The sequence below is a fragment of the Syngnathus floridae genome, unplaced genomic scaffold, assembly GCF_059516105.1.
Source record: "Syngnathus floridae isolate MCC-2025c unplaced genomic scaffold, RoL_Sflo_1.0 HiC_scaffold_278, whole genome shotgun sequence".
In the NCBI taxonomy this organism is placed as follows: domain Eukaryota; kingdom Metazoa; phylum Chordata; class Actinopteri; order Syngnathiformes; family Syngnathidae; genus Syngnathus; species Syngnathus floridae.
Genome location: NW_028284244.1, coordinates 15,001 through 32,865, shown reverse-complemented (window position 1 = coordinate 32,865; position 17,865 = coordinate 15,001).

Here is a 17,865-nt window from a genome sequence, read left to right as displayed (position 1 = left end):
GTACTCTGGCGCACCTGAAGACCAAAGTTGGTACTGCACCCTCCCCCTGGTACCCCAGCCCCTGGTACCTAAAGAGGGAGAGGCCGAATTTTCGCTTTTTGGGGCCGACCGAGGGAACCAGCCGAGGCGGACACTTTTCGGCTCAAGAGCCGTTGGCACTTAGAAAAAATTCGCACAAGTTGGCAGGGCTACCAGGGGAAGAGGCCGAATTTTCGCTTTTGAAGGCCGACCGCGGGAACCAGCCGAGGCGGACACTTTTCGGCTCAAGAGCCGTTGGCACTTAGAAAATATTTGCCAAACTTGGCTTGACTTCCAGGAGAAGAGGCCGAATTTTCACTTTTGGTGGCCGACCTGGGGAACCAGCCGAGGCGGACACTTTTCGGCTCAAGAGCCGTTGGCACTTAGAAAATATTTGCCAAACTTGGCTTGACTTCCAGGAGAAGAGGCCGAATTTTCACTTTTGGTGGCCGTTATGGGGAACCAGCCGAGGCGGACACTTTTCGGCTCAAGAGCCGTTGGCACTTAGAAAATATTTGCCAAACATGGCTTGACTTCCAGGAGAAGAGGCCGAATTTTCACTTTTGGTGGCCGTTATGGGGAACCAGCCGAGGCGGACACTTTACGCTGGTTGAGTCGTTGGCACTTAGAAAATATTTGCCAAACTTGGCTTGACTTCCAGGAGAAGAGGCCGAATTTTCACTTTTGGTGGCCGACCTGGGGAACCAGCCGAGGCGGACACTTTACGCTGGTTGAGTCGTTGGCACTTAGAAAATATCTGCCAAACTTGGCTTGACTTCCAGGAGAAGAGGCCGAATTTTCACTTTTGGTGACCGACCTGGGGAACCAGCCGAGGCGGACACTTTACGCTGGTTGAGTCGTTGGCACTTAGAAAATATTTGCCAAACTTGGCTTGACTTCCAGGAGAAGAGGCCGAATTTTCACTTTTGGTGGCCGACCTGGGGAACCAGCCGAGGCGGACACTTACGCTGGTTGAGTCGTTGGCACTTAGAAAATATTCGCCAAACTTGGCAAGACTTCCAGGAGAAGAGGCCGAATTTTCACTTTTGGTGGCCGACCTGGGGAACCAGCCGAGGCGGACACTTTACGCTGGTTGAGTCGTTGGCACTTAGAAAATATTTGCCAAACTTGGCTTGACTTCCAGGAGAAGAGGCCGAATTTTCACTTTTCATGGCCGTTATGGGGAACCAGCCGAGGCGGACACTTTGCGCTGGTTGAGTCGTTGGCACTTAGAAAATATTTGCCAAACTTGGCTTGACTTCCAGGAGAAGAGGCCGAATTTTCACTTTTGGTGGCCGTTATGGGGAACCAGCCGAGGCGGACACTTTAGGCTGGTTGAGTCGTTGGCACTCAGAAAATATTCGCCAAACTTGGCCAGACTTCCAGGAGAAGAGGCCGAATTTTCACTTTTGGTGACCGACCTGGGGAACCAGCCGAGGCGGACACTTTACGCTGGTTGAGTCGTTGGCACTTAGAAAATATTTGCCAAACTTGGCTTGACTTCCAGGAGAAGAGGCCGAATTTTCACTTTTGGTGGCCGACCTGGGGAACCAGCCGAGGCGGACACTTTACGCTGGTTGAGTCGTTGGCACTTAGAAAATATTCGCCAAACTTGGCAAGACTTCCAGGAGAAGAGGCCGAATTTTCACTTTTGGTGGCCGACCTGGGGAACCAGCCGAGGCGGACACTTTACGCTGGTTGAGTCGTTGGCACTTAGAAAATATTTGCCAAACTTGGCTTGACTTCCAGGAGAAGAGGCCGAATTTTCACTTTTCATGGCCGTTATGGGGAACCAGCCGAGGCGGACACTTTTCGGCTCAAGAGCCGTTGGCACTTAGAAAATATTTGCCAAACATGGCTTGACTTCCAGGAGAAGAGGCCGAATTTTCACTTTTGGTGGCCGTTATGGGGAACCAGCCGAGGCGGACACTTTACGCTGGTTGAGTCGTTGGCACTTAGAAAATATTTGCCAAACTTGGCTTGACTTCCAGGAGAAGAGGCCGAATTTTCACTTTTGGTGGCCGACCTGGGGAACCAGCCGAGGCGGACACTTTACGCTGGTTGAGTCGTTGGCACTTAGAAAATATTCGCCAAACTTGGCCAGACTTCCAGGAGAAGAGGCCGAATTTTCACTTGTTGTGGCCGTTATGGGGAACCAGCCGAGGCGGACACTTTACGCTGGTTGGGTCGTTGGCACTTAGAAAATATTCGCCAAACTTGGCCAGACTTCCAGGAGAAGAGGCCGAATTTTCACTTGTTGTGGCCGTTATGGGGAACCAGCCGAGGCGGACACTTTACGCTGGTTGGGTCGTTGGCACTTAGAAAATATTCGCCAAACTTGGCCAGACTTCCAGGAGAAGAGGCCGAATTTTCACTTGTTGTGGCCGTTATGGGGAACCAGCCGAGGCGGACACTTTACGCTGGTTGGGTCGTTGGCACTTAGAAAATATTCGCCAAACTTGGCTTGACTTCCAGGAGAAGAGGCCGAATTTTCACTTATGGTGGCCGTTATGGGGAACCAGCCGAGGCGGACACTTTACGCTGGTCGAGTCGTTGGCACTTAGAAAATATTCGCCAAACTTGGCCAGACTTCCAGGAGAAGAGGCCGAATTTTCACTTGTTCTGGCCGACCTGGGGAACCAGACGAGGCGGACACATCACCCCGCAAGTGCCGTTGGCACTTTGAAAATATTCGCCAAACTTGGCCAGACTTCCAGGAGAAGAGGCCGAATTTTCACTTGTTCTGGCCGACCTGGGGAACCAGACGAGGCGGACACATCACCCCGCAAGTGCCGATGGCACTTAGAAAATATTCGCCAAACTTGGCCGGACTTCCAGGAGAAGAGGCCGAATTTTCGCTTTTTCTGGCCGACCTGGGGAACCAGACGAGGCGGACACATCACCCCGCAAGTGCCGTTGGCACTTTGAAAATATTCGCCAAACTTGGCCGGACTTCCAGGAGAAGAGGCCGAATTTTCACTTGTTCTGGCCGACCTGGGGAACCAGACGAGGCGGACACATCACCCCGCAAGTGCCGTTGGCACTTTGAAAATATTCGCCAAACTTGGCCGGACTTCCAGGAGAAGAGGCCGAATTTTCACTTTTTCTGGCCGACCTGGGGAACCAGACGAGGCGGACACATCACCCCGCAAGTGCCGTTGGCACTTTGAAAATATTCGAAACTTCCATCAAACACACATCGGCTTTTTCGCCGTCGCTGTCCGGCCTGGGCACCATCGTGGCTCGGACAGTTCGTGTGCCAGCTTCCGTTGGCACTTAGAACATTTTTCAAAATAAAAATAAACAGTCCTGCACATACGTGCCGACTATATTTTGCGAAAGGGGAGTAAACCGATGAGTACACTAACTAGGGGGACCAACAGACCGTAGTGGTCTCCCCTGGTACCTAAATGCATACCCCTGGTACCTCAGCGACTACCCCTGGTACCTAAATGCGTACCCCTGGTACCTCAGAGAGGCCGAATTTTCACATTCCGTGGCCGAACTAGGGAACCGGACGAGGCGGACACTTTTCCGGGAGAGACCCGATGGCACTTAGAAAATATTCGCTCAAGTTGGCAGGACTTCCAGAGCAAGAGGCCGAATTTTCACATTATGTGGCCGAACCGGGGAACCAGCCGAGTCGGACACTTTTCCGGGAGAGACCCGATGGCACTTAGAAAATATTCGCTCAAGTTGGCAGGACTTCCAGAGCAAGAGGCCGAATTTTCACATTATGTGGCCGAACTAGGGAACCGGACGAGTCGGACACTTTTCCGGGCAAGACCCGATGGCACTTAGAAAATATTCGCTCAAGTTGGCAGGACTTCCAGAGCAAGAGGCCGAATTTTCACATTATGTGGCCGAACTAGGGAACCGGACGAGTCGGACACTTTTCCGGGCAAGACCCGATGGCACTTAGAAAATATTCGCTCAAGTTGGCAGGACTTCCAGAGCAAGAGGCCGAATTTTCACTCGCTCGGCGCCGACTCGGGGAACCAGCCGAGTCGGACACTTTTCCGGGCAAGACCCGATGGCACTTAGAAAATATTCGCTCAAGTTGGCAGGACTTCCAGAGCAAGAGGCCGAATTTTCACTCGTTCGGGCCGACTCGGGGAACCAGCCGAGTCGGACACTTTTCCGGGCAAGACCCGATGGCACTTAGAAAATATTCGCTCAAGTTGGCAGGACTTCCAGAGCAAGAGGCCGAATTTTCACATTATGTGGCCGAACTAGGGAACCGGACGAGTCGGACACTTTTCCGGGCAAGACCCGATGGCACTTAGAAAATATTCGCTCAAGTTGGCAGGACTTCCAGAGCAAGAGGCCGAATTTTCACTCGTTCGGGCCGACTCGGGGAACCAGCCGAGTCGGACACTTTTCCGGGCAAGACCCGATGGCACTTAGAAAATATTCGCTCAAGTTGACAGGACTTCCAGAGCGAGAGGCCGAATTTTCACTCGGTCGGGCCGACTCGGGGAACCAGACGAGTCGGACACTTTTCCGGGCAAGACCCGTTGGCACTTAGAAAATATTCGCTCAATTTGGCAGGACTTCCAGAGCAAGAGGCCGAATTTTCACTCGTTTGGGCCGACTCGGGGAACCAGCCGAGTCGGACACTTTTCCGGGCAAGACCCGATGGCACTTAGAAAATATTCGCTCAAGTTGACAGGACTTCCAGAGCGAGAGGCCGAATTTTCACTCGGTCGGGCCGACTCGGGGAACCAGACGAGTCGGACACTTTTCCGGGCAAGACCCGTTGGCACTTAGAAAATATTCGCTCAATTTGGCAGGACTTCCAGAGCAAGAGGCCGAATTTTCGCTCGTTCGGGCCGACTCGGGGAACCAGCCGAGTCGGACACTTTTCCGGGCAAGACCCGATGGCACTTAGAAAATATTCGCTCAAGTTGGCAGGACTTCCAGAGCAAGAGGCCGAATTTTCGCTCGTTCGGGCCGACTCGGGGAACCAGCCGAGTCGGACACTTTTCCGGGCAAGACCCGATGGCACTTAGAAAATATTCGCTCAAGTTGGCAGGACTTCCAGAGCAAGAGGCTGAATTTTCACTTTTTCTGGCCGACTCGGGGAACCAGCCGAGTCGGACACTTTTCCGGGCAAGACCCGATGGCACTTAGAAAATATTCGCTAAAGTTGGCAGGACTTCCAGAGCAAGAGGCCGAATTTTCGCTCGTTCGGACCGACTCGGGGAACCAGCCGAGTCGGACACGTTACGGCCGAACAGCCGTTGGCACTTAGAAAATATTCGCTCAAGTTGGCAGGACTTCCAGAGCGAGAGGCCGAATTTTCGCTCGTTCGGGCCGACTCGGGGAACCAGCCGAGTCGGACACTTTTCCGGGCAAGACCCGATGGCACTTAGAAAATATTCGCTCAAGTTGGCAGGACTTCCAGAGCGAGAGGCCGAATTTTCGCTCGTTCGGGCAGACTCGGGGAACCAGCCGAGTCGGACACATTACGGCCGAACACCCGTTGGCACTTAGAAAATATTAGCTCAAGTCGGCCGGACTTCCAGGCGAAGAGGCCGAATTTTCACTTTTTCTGGCCGACTCGGGGAACCAGCCGAGTCGGACACATTTCGGCGTAACACCCGTTGGCACTTAGAAAATATTCGCCCAAGTCGGCCGGACTTCCAGGCGAAGAGGCCGAATTTTCGCTCGTTCGGGCCGACCGGAGGAACCAGCCGAGTCGGACACATTACGGTGTAACACCCGTTGGCACTTAGAAAATATTCGCCAAAGTTCGTTGGACCTCCAGGCGAAGAGGCCGAATTTTCGCTCGTTCGGGCCGACTCGGGGCACCAGCCGAGTCGGACACATTACGGCCGAACACCCGTTGGCACTTAGAAAATATTCGCCAAAGTTCGTCGGACTTCCAGGCGAAGAGGCCGAATTTTCGCTCGTTCGGGCCGACTCGGGGAACCAGCCGAGTCGGACACATTTCGGCGCAACACCCGTTGGCACTTAGAAAATATTCGCCAAAGTTCGTCGGACTTCCAGGCGAAGAGGCCGAATTTTCGCTCGTTCGGGCCGACTCGGGGAACCAGCCGAGTCGGACACATTTCGGCGCAACACCCGTTGGCACTTAGAAAATATTCGCCAAAGTCGGCCGGACTTCCAGGCGAAGAGGCCGAATTTTCGCTCGTTCGGGCCGACTCGGGGAACCAGCCGAGTCGGACACATTTCGGCGCAACACCCGTTGGCACTTAGAAAATATTCGCCAAAGTCGGCCGGACTTCCAGGCGAAGAGGCCGAATTTTCGCTCGTTCGGGCCGACTCGGGGAACCAGCCGAGTCGGACACATTTCGGCGCAACACCCGTTGGCACTTAGAAAATATTCGCCAAAGTTCGTCGGACCTCCAGAGCGAGAGGCCGAATTTTCACTTTTTCTGGCCGACCGGAGAACCAGCCGAGGCGGACACATCACGCCGCTTTTGCCGTTGGCATATTCGAAACTTCCAGAATCGGCTTTTTCGCCGTCGCTGTCCGGCCTGGGCACCATCGTGGCTCGGACACGTCGTGTGCCAGCGTCCGCTGGCACTTAGAAAATTTTTCAAAATAAAAATAAACAGTCCTGCACATACGTGCCCACTATATTTTGCGAAAGGGGAGTAAACCGTCGATGAGTACGCTGACTAGTGGGACCAACCATCGCGCTCTGGCGCACCTGAAGACCAAAGTTGGTACTGCACCCTACCCCTGGTACCCAAACGGGGTAGAGGCCGATTTTTCGCATTTGGCGGCCGACCTAGGGAACCAGAAGAGGCGGACACTTTTCCGAGCAAGTGCCGATGGCACTTCCAGAGCGAGAGGCCGAATAATCGTAATTTGTGGCCGACTTGGGAACCAGCGAAGGCGGATAGGAAGTGGAGCGGGTCCCGCCGGCTGGTCCGCGGGCCAATTGCGGTCCCGCGAGTTAGCGATCGCGGTCCGGAATTCTAGCCGACTTGGGAACCAGCGAAGGCGGATAGGAAGTGGATTGGGTCCCGCCGGCTGGTCCGCGGGCCAATTGCGGTCCCGCGAGTTAGCGATTGCGGTCCGGAATTCTAGCCGACTTGGGAACCAGCGAAGGCGGATAGGAAGTCAAGTGGGTCCCGCCGGCTGGTCCGCGGGCCAATTGCGGTCCCGCGAGTTAGCGATCGCGGTCCGGAATTCTAGCCGACTTGGGAACCAGCGAAGGCGGATAGGAAGTCAAGCGGGTCCCGCCGGCTGGTCCGCGGGCCAATTGCGGTCCCGCGAGTTAGCGATCGCGGTCCGGAATTCTAGCCGGCCGGGGACCACCGCGAGGCGGATGGGTGGTCACCGAGGTCCCGCCGGCTGGTCCGCGGGCCATTTAGGGTCCCGCGAGTTACCGATCGCGGTCCGGAATTCTACCCGGCCAGGGACCACCGCGAGGCGGATGGGTGGTCACCGAGGTACCGCCGGCTGGTCCGCGGGCCATTTAGGGTCCCGCGAGGTACCGATCGCGGTCCGGAATTCTACCCGGCCAGGGACCACCGCGAGGCGGATGGGTCTTCACCGAGGTCCCGCCGGCTGGTCCGCGGGCCATTTAGGGTCCCGCGAGTTACCGATCGCGGTCCGGAATTCTACCCGGCCGGGGACCACCGCGAGGCGGATGGGTGGTCACCGAGGTCCCGCCGGCTGGTCCGCGGGCCATTTAGGGTCCCGCGAGGTACCGATCGCGGTCCGGAATTCTACCCGGCTGGGGACCACCGCGAGGCGGATGGGTCTTCACCGAGGTCCCGCCGGCTGGTCCGCGGGCCATTTAGGGTCCCGCGAGTTACCGATCGCGGTCCGGAATTCTACCCGGCCGGGGACCACCGCGAGGCGGATGGGTGGTCACCGAGGTCCCGCCGGCTGGTCCGCGGGCCATTTAGGGTCCCGCGAGGTACCGATCGCGGTCCGGAATTCTACCCGGCTGGGGACCACCGCGAGGCGGATGGGTCTTCACCGAGGTCCCGCCGGCTGGTCCGCGGGCCATTTAGGGTCCCGCGAGTTACCGATCGCGGTCCGGAATTCTAGCCGGCCGGGGACCACCGCGAGGCGGATGGGTCTTCACCGAGGTCCCGCCGGCTGGTCCGCGGGCCATTTAGGGTCCCGCGAGGTACCGATCGCGGTCCGGAATTCTAGCCGGCCAGGGACCACCGCGAGGCGGATGGGTCTTCACCGAGGTCCCGCCGGATGGTCCGCGGGCCATTTAGGGTCCCGCAAATTACCGATCGCGGTCCGGAATTCTAGCCGGCAAGGGACCACCGCGAGGCGGATGGGTGGTCACCGAGGTCCCGCCGGCTGGTCCGCGGGCCATTTAGGGTCCCGCGAATTACCGATCGCGGTCCGGAATCCACGCCGGCCAGGGACCACCGCGAGGCGGATGGGTCTTCACCGAGGTCCCGCCGGCTGGTCCGCGGGCCATTTAGGGTCCCGCGAATTACCGATCGCGGTCCGGAATTCTAGCCGGCCGGGGACCACCGCGAGGCGGATGGGTGGTCACCGAGGTCCCGCCGGCTGGTCCGCGGGCCAATTGCGGTCCCGCGAGTTAGCGATCGCGGTCCGGAATTCTACCCGGCCGGGGACCACCGCGAGGCGGATGGGTGGTCACCGACGTCCCGCCGGCTGGTCCGCGGGCCAATTGCGGTCCCGCGAGTTACCGATCGCGGTCCGGAATTCTACCCGGCCGGGGACCACCGCGAGGCGGATGGGTGGTCACCGAGGTCCCGCCGGCTGGTCCGCGGGCCATTTAGGGTCCCGCGAGTTACCGATCGCGGCCCGGAATTCTACCCGGCCGGGGACCACCGCGAGGCGGATGGGTCTTCACCGAGCTCCCGCCGGGTGGTCCGCGGGCCATTTAGGGTCCCGCGAGGTACCGATCGCGGTCCGGAATTCTACCCGGCCGGGGACCACCGCGAGGCGGATGGGTGGTCACCGACGTCCCGCCGGCTGGTCCGCGGGCCATTTAGGGTCCCGCGAGTTACCGATCGCGGCCCGGAATTCTACGCGGCCGGGGACCACCGCGAGGCGGATGGGTCTTCACCGAGGTCCCGCCGGCTGGTCCGCGGGCCATTTAGGGTCCCGCGAGGTACCGATCGCGGTCCGGAATTCTACCCGGCCGGGGACCACCGCGAGGCGGATGGGTCTTCACCGAGGTCCCGCCGGCTGGTCCGCGGGCCATTTAGGGTCCCGCGAGGTACCGATCGCGGTCCGGAATTCTACCCGGCCGGGGACCACCGCGAGGCGGATGGGTCTTCACCGAGGTCCCGCCGGCTGGTCCGCGGGCCATTTAGGGTCCCGCGAGGTACCGATCGCGGTCCGGAATTCTACCCGGCCAGGGACCACCGCGAGGCGGATGGGTCTTCACCGAGGTCCCGCCGGCTGGTCCGCGGGCCATTTAGGGTCCCGCGAGGTACCGATCGCGGTCCGGAATTCTACCCGGCCAGGGACCACCGCGAGGCGGATGGGTCTTCCCCGAGGTCCCGCCGGCTGGTCCGCGGGCCATTTAGGGTCCCGCGAGGTACCGATCGCGGTCCGGAATTCTACCCGGCCAGGGACCACCGCGAGGCGGATGGGTCTTCACCGAGGTCCCGCCGGCTGGTCCGCGGGCCATTTAGGGTCCCGCGAGGTACCGATCGCGGTCCGGAATTCTACCCGGCCGGGGACCACCGCGAGGCGGATGGGTGGTCACCGAGGTCCCGCCGGCTGGTCCGCGGGCCATTTAGGGTCCCGCGAGTTAGCGATCGCGGCCCGGAATTCTAGCCGGCCGGGGACCACCGCGAGGCGGATAGGTCTTCACCGAGGTCCCGCCGGCTGGTCCGCGGGCCATTTAGGGTCCCGCGAGGTACCGATCGCGGTCCGGAATTCTACCCGGCCGGGGACCACCGCGAGGCGGATGGGTGGTCACCGAGGTCCCGCCGGCTGGTCCGCGGGCCATTTAGGGTCCCGCGAGTTCGCGGTCGCGGTCCGGAATTCTAGCCGGCCGGGGACCACCGCGAGGCGGATGGGTGGTCACCGAGGTCCCGCCGGCTGGTCCGCGGGCCATTTAGGGTCCCGCGAGGTACCGATCGCGGCCCGGAATTCTAGCCGGCCGGGGACCACCGCGAGGCGGATGGGTCTTCACCGAGGTCCCGCCGGCTGGTCCGCGGGCCATTTAGGGTCCCGCGAGTTAGCGATCGCGGTCCGGAATTCTAGCCGGCCGGGAACCACCGCGAGGCGGATGGGTGCTCACCGAGGTCCCGCCGGCTGGTCCGCGGGCCATTTAGGGTCCCGCGAGGTACCGATCGCGGTCCGGAATTCTACCCGGCCAGGGACCACCGCGAGGCGGATGGGTGGTCACCGAGGTCCCGCCGGCTGGTCCGCGGGCCATTTAGGGTCCCGCGAGTTAGCGATCGCGGTCCGGAATTCTAGCCGGCCCGGAGCCACCCAGAGGCCGTGCACACGCGCCGGGTGGCCGGAAATACCTCCAGCCGAGCGGACATGCACTTTGTAAGCACCTTGGACGAGATGGCTGAGCCTTACTCGACTTCCAGCACCCCGGCTAAGCGTTCTCCACGGCCCGCTGTGCTTCCAGAAGACCTCCAGCCGGTCCTCATGGTGCTTTACTCCTCACTCTCTAAGCCGGCCCAGGCTTCCAGCACCCCGGCTAAGCGTTCTCCACGGCCCGCTGTGCTTCCAGAAGACCTCCAGACGGTCCTCATGGTGCTTTACTCCTCACTCTTTAAGCCGAACGAGGCTTCCAGCACCCCGGCTAAGCATTTTACGCGGCCCGCCGAGCCTCCACAGCACTTCCAGCCGGTTCCACGGCTGCTTTCCTCCTCACTGTTTAAGCCGAACGAGGCTTCCAGAGCCCCGGCTAAGCGTTTTGCGCGGCCCGCTGAGCTTCCAGAGCACCTCCAGCCGGTTCCCCGGCTGCTTTCCTCCTCACTTTCTAAGCCGCCCGAGGCTTCCAGAGCCCCGGCTAAGCGTTCTCCACGTCCCGTTGATCTCCCCGGAGGTCGTAACGGGGAATTACCTCCCTCCAGCGGACACGGCGGGTAAATACGCCACCTCTCGCACTTAGCGCACACACCCGTTGCTGCGCGTCCGGTGGCACTTTGAGCGGCCAAACGGCGGGAGTAACAGTCACTCTCTTAAGTTAGGCTCATTTGACATTTTCTTGAACGGTTCGTGGATAAATATGTGATATATACTACATATGATCGCATTTATAGTCAAATCTTTTCAAAATGTCATTCTCCGGGTGCATTCCTCCTCGCTTCTTAAGCCGAACGAGGCTTCCAGAGCCCCGGTTAAGCGTTTTACGTGGCCCGCCGAGCCTCCACAGCACCTCCAGCCGGTTCTCCGGGTGCTCCCATCCTCACTGTTTAAGCCGAACGAGGCTTCCAGAGCCCCGGCTAAGCGTTTTACGCGGCCCGCTGAACTTCCACAGCACCTCCAGCCGGTTCTCCGGGTGCTCCCATCCTCACTGTTTAAGCCGAACGAGGCTTCCAGAGCCCCGGCTAAGCGTTTTACGCGGCCCGCTGAGCTTCCACCGCACCTCCAGCCGGTTCCCCGGCTGCTTTCCTCCTCACTGTTTAAGCCGAACGAGGCTTCCAGAGCCCCGGCTAAGCGTTTTGCGCGGCTCGCCGAACTTCCACAGCACCTCCAGCCGGTCCTCGGGGTGCTTTCTTCCCAACTATTGACGCCCGAGGAGGCTTCCAGCACCCCGGCTAAGCGTTCTCCGCGTCCCGCTGATCTTCCCGGAGCTTGTAACGGGGAAATACCTCCCTCTAGCGGACACGGCGGGTAAATACGCCACCTCTCGCACTTAGCGCACACACCCGTTGCTGCGCGTCTGATGGCACTTTGAGCGGCCAAACGGCGGGAGTAACTGTCACTCTCTTAAGGTAGGCTCACTTGAGATTTTTTTAACCGTCCGCGGAGGCGACCGGGACCACCGGGACAGCCGGGAGGCCGTGCGCGCGGGCCAAGTGGCCGAAAATAGCTCCAGGCCGACCGGATCGGCTAGTTGTAGGCACCGCGGATGAGATCGCGGAGCATTATTCGACTTCCAGCGGCCCGTGCGCTCACGCACGCCGCCCGGCACCTCCGGGAGGCCGTGCGCATGCGCAAGTTGCCGAAAATAGCTCCTAGCCGACCGGATCGGCTGTTTGTGAGCACCGCGGATGAGATCGCGGAGCTTCATCCGACTTCCAGCGGCCGGTGCGCTCGCGCACTCCACCCGGCACCTCCGGGAGGCCGTGCGCGCGCGCCAAGTGGCCCAAAATAGCTCCAGCCCAGCGGATCTGCACTCCGCGGATGAGATCGCGGAGCTTTTTTCGACTTCCAGCGGCCGGCGCGCACGACGAGCGGACCCGGTGACGGTCCAGCTCCACCCGGTACCTCGCACGGCCCGCTTCTCCCCCCCGCGCGGACTTCCGAGCGCTCGGGGAGACGTTCGGAAGCCGCCGGTGACGTTGGAGCGGGGAAATACCTCCCTCCAGCGGACACGGCGAGTAAATACACCTTCGGCCAAACGGCGGGAGTAACTATGACTCTCTTAAGGTAGCGGCACTCGACATCTTTTTCACGGTTCGTGGACGACCCGGCCGGTTCTCGGGGGTGCTTTTTCTCCTAACTCTTGACCCCCGAGGAGGCTTCCAGAGCCCCGGCTAAGCGTTTTACGCGGCCCGCTGAACTTCCACAGCACCTCCAGCCGGTTCTCCGGGTGCTCCCATCCTCACTGTTTAAGCCGAACGAGGCTTCCAGAGCCCCGGCTAAGCGTTTTACGCGGCCCGCCGAGCTTCCACAGCACCTCCAGCCGGTTCTCATGATGCATTCCTCCTCACTTTCTAAGCCGAACGAGGCTTCCAGAGCCTCGGCTAAGCGTTTTACGCGGCCCGCTGAGCTTCCACAGCACCTCCAGCCGGTTCCCCGGGTGCTTTCCTCCTCACTATTTAAGCCGAACGAGGCTTCCAGAGCCTCGGCGAAGCGTTTTACGCGGCCCGCTGGACTTCCAGAGCACCTCCAGCCGGTTCCCCGGGTGCTTTCCTTCTCACTGTTTAAGCCGAACTAGGCTTCCAGAGCCCCGGCTAAGCGTTTTACGCGGCCCGCCGAGCCTCCACAGCACTTCCAGGCGGTTCTCCGGGTGCTTCACTCCTCACTCTTTAAGCCGAACGAGGCTTCCAGAGCCCCGGCTAAGCGTTTTACGCGGCCCGCTGAGCTTCCACCGCACCTCCAGCCGGTTCCCCGAGTGCTTTACTCCTCACTTTCTAAGCCGAACGAGGCTTCCAGAGCCCCGGCTAAGCGTTCTCCGCGTCCCGCTGATCTTCCCGGAGCTTGTAACGGGGAAATACCTCCCTCTAGCGGACACGGCGGGTAAATACGCCACCTCTCGCACTTAGCGCACACTCGCGTTGCTGCGCGTCTGATGGCACTTTGAGCGGCCAAACGGCGGGAGTAACTGTCACTCTCTTATGGTAGGCTCACTTGAGATTTTTTTAACCGTCCGCGGAGGCTACCGGGACCACCGGGACAGCCGGGAGGCCGTGCGCGCGGGCCAAGTGGCCGAAAATAGCTCCAAGCCCAGCGGATCGGCTGTTTGCAAGCACCGCGGATGAGATCGCGGAGCTTTATCCGACTTCCAGCGGCCGGTGCGCTCGCGCACTCCACCCGGCACCTCCGGGAGGCCGTGCGCGCGCGCCAAGTGGCCCAAAATAGCTCCAGCCCAGCGGATCGGCTCTTTACAAGCACCGCGGATGAGATCGCGGAGCATTATTCGACTTCCAGCGGCCCGTGCGCTCACGCACTCCACCCGGCACCTCCGGGAGGCCGTGCGCGCGCGCCAAGTGGCCGAAAATAGCTCCAAGACGACCGGATCGGCTGTTTACAAGCTCCGCGGATGAGATCGCGGAGCTTTATGCGACTTCCAGCGGCCGGTGCGCTCGCGCACTCCACCCGGCACCTCCGGGAGGCCTGTGCGCGCGCGCCAAGTGGCCCAAAATAGCTCCAGCCCAGCGGATCTGCACTTTACAAGCTCCGCGGATGAGATCGCGGAGCTTCATTCGACTTCCAGCGGCCGGTGCGCTCGCGCACTCCACGCGGCACCATCCGGGAGGCCGTGCGCGCGCGCCAAGTGGCCCAAAATAGCTCCAGCCCAGCGGATCGGCTGTTTACAAGCACCGCGGATGAGATCGCGGAGCTTTATTCGACTTCCAGCGGCCGGCGCGCACGACGAGCGGACCAGGTGACGGTCCAGCTCCACACGGTACCTCGCACGGCCCGCTTCTCCCCCCCGCGCGGACTTCCGAGCGCTCGGAGAGACGTTCGGAAGCCGCCGGTGACGTTGGAGCGGGGAAATACCTCCCTCCAGCGGACACGGCGAGTAAATACACCTTCGGCCAAACGGCGGGAGTAACTATGACTCTCTTAAGGTAGCGGCACTCGACATCTTTTTCACGGTTCGTGGAGGACCCGGCCGGTTCTCGGGGGTGCTTTTTCTCCTAACTCTCGACGCCCGAGGAGGCTTCCAGAGCCCCGGCTAAGCGTTTTCCGCTGGCCGATGAGCTTCCAGAGCACCTCCAGCCGGTTCTCATGGGGCTTTCCTCCTAACTCTTGAAGCCCGAGGAGGCTTCCAGAGCCCCGGCTAAGCGTTTTACGCGGCCCGCCGAGCTTCCACAGCACCTCCAGCCGGTTCTCATGATGCATTCCTCCTCACTTTCTAAGCCGAACGAGGCTTCCAGAGCCCCGGCTAAGCGTTTTACGCGGCCCGCCGAGCTTCCACAGCACCTCCAGCCGGTTCTCATGATGCATTCCTCCTCACTTTCTAAGCCGAACGCGGCTTCCAGAGCCCCGGCTAAGCGTTTTACGCGGCCCGCTGGACTTCCACAGCACCTCCAGCCGGTTCCCCGAGTGCTTTCCACCTCACTTTCTAAGCCGAACGAGGCTCCAAGCGCCCCGGCTAAGCGTTCTCCGCGTCCCGGTGATCTTCCCGGAGGTCGTAACGGGGAAATACCTCCCTCCAGCGGACACGGAGAGAAATTACACCGCCTCTCGCACACAGGCGGGTAAACGGCGGGAGTAACTATGACTCTCTTAAGGTAGCCTGACTTGACATCTGTTTAACGGTTCGTGGATAAATACATGATATATACAACTTATGCTCGCATTTACAGCCAAATAATATAAAGTGAGCATTCGGTTATAAACATTGTATTCATAATGTTTATAGGTGATGTTAATATTTATATATTTAATGTTTATAGGTGATGTTAATATTTATATATTTAATGTTTATAGGTGATGTTAATATTTATATATTTATTTTGTACATCATGTTATGGTTGTACGACACTTGCTATAGGATCATGATGTGATCATATCGGCGGGAGTCGGCCCGGGCTCCGGGTGAAGAGGCCGAATTCTCGACACTCGCGGCCGACCGGGGAACCAGCAGAGGCGGACGCATCGCGGTGCGAGAGCCCTTGGCACTTAGAAAAAATTTGGCAAAAGTCGCTCCGGGCTCCGGGTGGAGAGGCCGAATTATCGCCACTCGCGGCCGACCGGGGAACCAGCAGAGGCGGACGCATCGCGGCGCGAGAGCCCTTGGCACTTAGAAAAAAAATGGCAAAAGTCGCTCCGGGCTCCGGGTGAAGAGGCCGAATTCTCGCCACTCGCGGCCGACCGGGGAACCAGCGAAGGCGGGTAAGCTTTCTAGGGAGCCCCGCCGGCTGGTCCGCGGGCCGAACGTGGTCCCGTAAAGTACCGACAGCGGACGCCGACCCACGCCCGGTAAGAACCACCGAGAGGCGGACACGCTCTCCGACGAGCCCCGCCGGCCGTTCCGCGGCGGGAAATGCGCCCTCTGGCGGACACGCCGTTGTAAATGAATGGGCTTTGGCACTTAGTGCATTTTCGCAAAAGTTGAGCCGCGCTCCGGGCGAAGAGGCCGAATTCTCGCTACTCGCGGCCGACCGGGGAACCAGCGAAGGCGGGTAAGCTTTCAAGAGAGCCCCGCCGGCTGGTCCGCGGGCCGAACGTGGTCCCGTAAAGTACCGACAGCGGACGGCGACCCACGCCCGGCAGGAACCACCGAGAGGCGGACACGCTCTCCGACGAGCCCCGCCGGCCGGTCCGCGGCGGGAAATGCGCCCTCTGGCGGACACGCCGTTGTAAATGAATGGGCTTTGGCACTTAGTGCATTTTCGCAAAAGTTGAGCCGCGCTCCGGGCGAAGAGGCCGAATTCTCGCCACTCGTGGCCGACCAGGGAACCAGCGAAGGCGGGTAAGCTTTCAAGAGAGCCCCGCCGGCTGGTCCGCGGGCCGATTATGGTCCCGTCACCCACCGACAGCGGACGCCGACCCACGCCCGGCAAGGAACCACCCAGAGGCGGACACGCTCTCCGACGAGCCCCGCCGTCCGGTCCGCGGCGGGAAATGCGCCCTCTGGCGGACACGCCGTTGTAAATGAATGGGCTTTGGCACTTAGTGCATTTTCGCAAATGTCGCTCCGCGCTCCGGGCGAAGAGGCCGAATTCTCGCCACTCGTGGCCGACCAGGGAACCAGCGAAGGCGGGTAAGCTCTCAAGAGAGCCCCGCCGGCTGGTCCGCGGGCCGATTGCGGTCCCGTAAAGTACCGACAGCGGACGCCGACCCACGCCCGGCAAGGACCACCGAGAGGCGGATACGCTCTCCGACGAGCCCCGCCGGCCGGTCCGCGGCGGGAAACGCGCCCTCTGGCGGACACGCCGTTGTAAATGAATGGGCTTTGGCACTTAGTGCATTTTCGCTTAAGTTGAGCCGCGCTCCGGGCGAAGAGGCCGAATTATCGCTACTCGTGGCCGACCGGGGAACCAGCGAAGGCGGGTGGGCTTTTCCATAGAGCCCCGCCGGCTGGTCCGCGGGCCAATTATGGTCCCGTCACCTACCGACAGCGGACGCCGATCCACGCCCGGCAAGGACCACCCAGAGGCGGATAACGGCGCACACCGCGAACGGCGGGTGGCGGTCGCTGGGTGGCGGTCGGCTGGTGGCGGTCGGGGGGTGGCGGTCGGGGATGGTGCTTGGGGATGGTGCTTGGGGACCGGTGGCGCCGGAGGCGCACACCGCGAACGGCTGGTGGCGGTCGCCTGGTGGCGGTCGGCTGGTGGCGGTCGGCTGGTGGCGGTCGGGGGGTGGCGGTCGGGGGGTGGCGCTTGGGGATGGTGGCGGTCACCTTGTGGCGGTCGGGGGGTGGCGCTTGGGGATGGTGGCGGTCGCCTTGTGGCGGTCGCCTTGTGGCGGTCGGGGGGTGGCGGTCGGGGGGTGGCGCTTGGGGATGGTGGCGGTCGCCTTGTGGCGGTCGGGGGTGGCGCTTGGGGATGGTGGCTGTCGCCTGGTGGCGGTCGGGGGTGGCGCTTGGGGATGGTGGCGGTCGCCTTGTGGCGGTCGGGGGTGGCGCTTGGGGATGGTGGCTGTCGCCTGGTGGCGGTCGGGGGTGGCGCTTGGGGATGGTGGCTGTCGCCTGGTGGCGGTCGACTTGCTGCGGTCGGGGGTGGCGCTTGGGGATGGTGGCTGTAGCCTTGTGGTGGTCCGGGGTGGCGCTTTGGGACCGGCGTCCGGCGGAAAGTGCGTGTTGCGCGGCCCGGAGAAAGTTTCAGCCAAGGGCCCGCCGCTGGAGAAAATTTTAGGTACCAGGGGTGGATTTTTTTTGTCACCGCAGGAGGGGGACGTTGCCTCCGTCGGTGTCCGGCGGAGAGTGCGTGTTGCGCGGCCCGGAGAAAGTTTAGGCCCGGGGCCCGCCGCTGGAGAAAATTTTAGGTACCAGGAGTGGATTTTTTTTGTCACCGCAGGAGGGGGACGTTGCCTCCGTCGGTGTCCGGCGGAGAG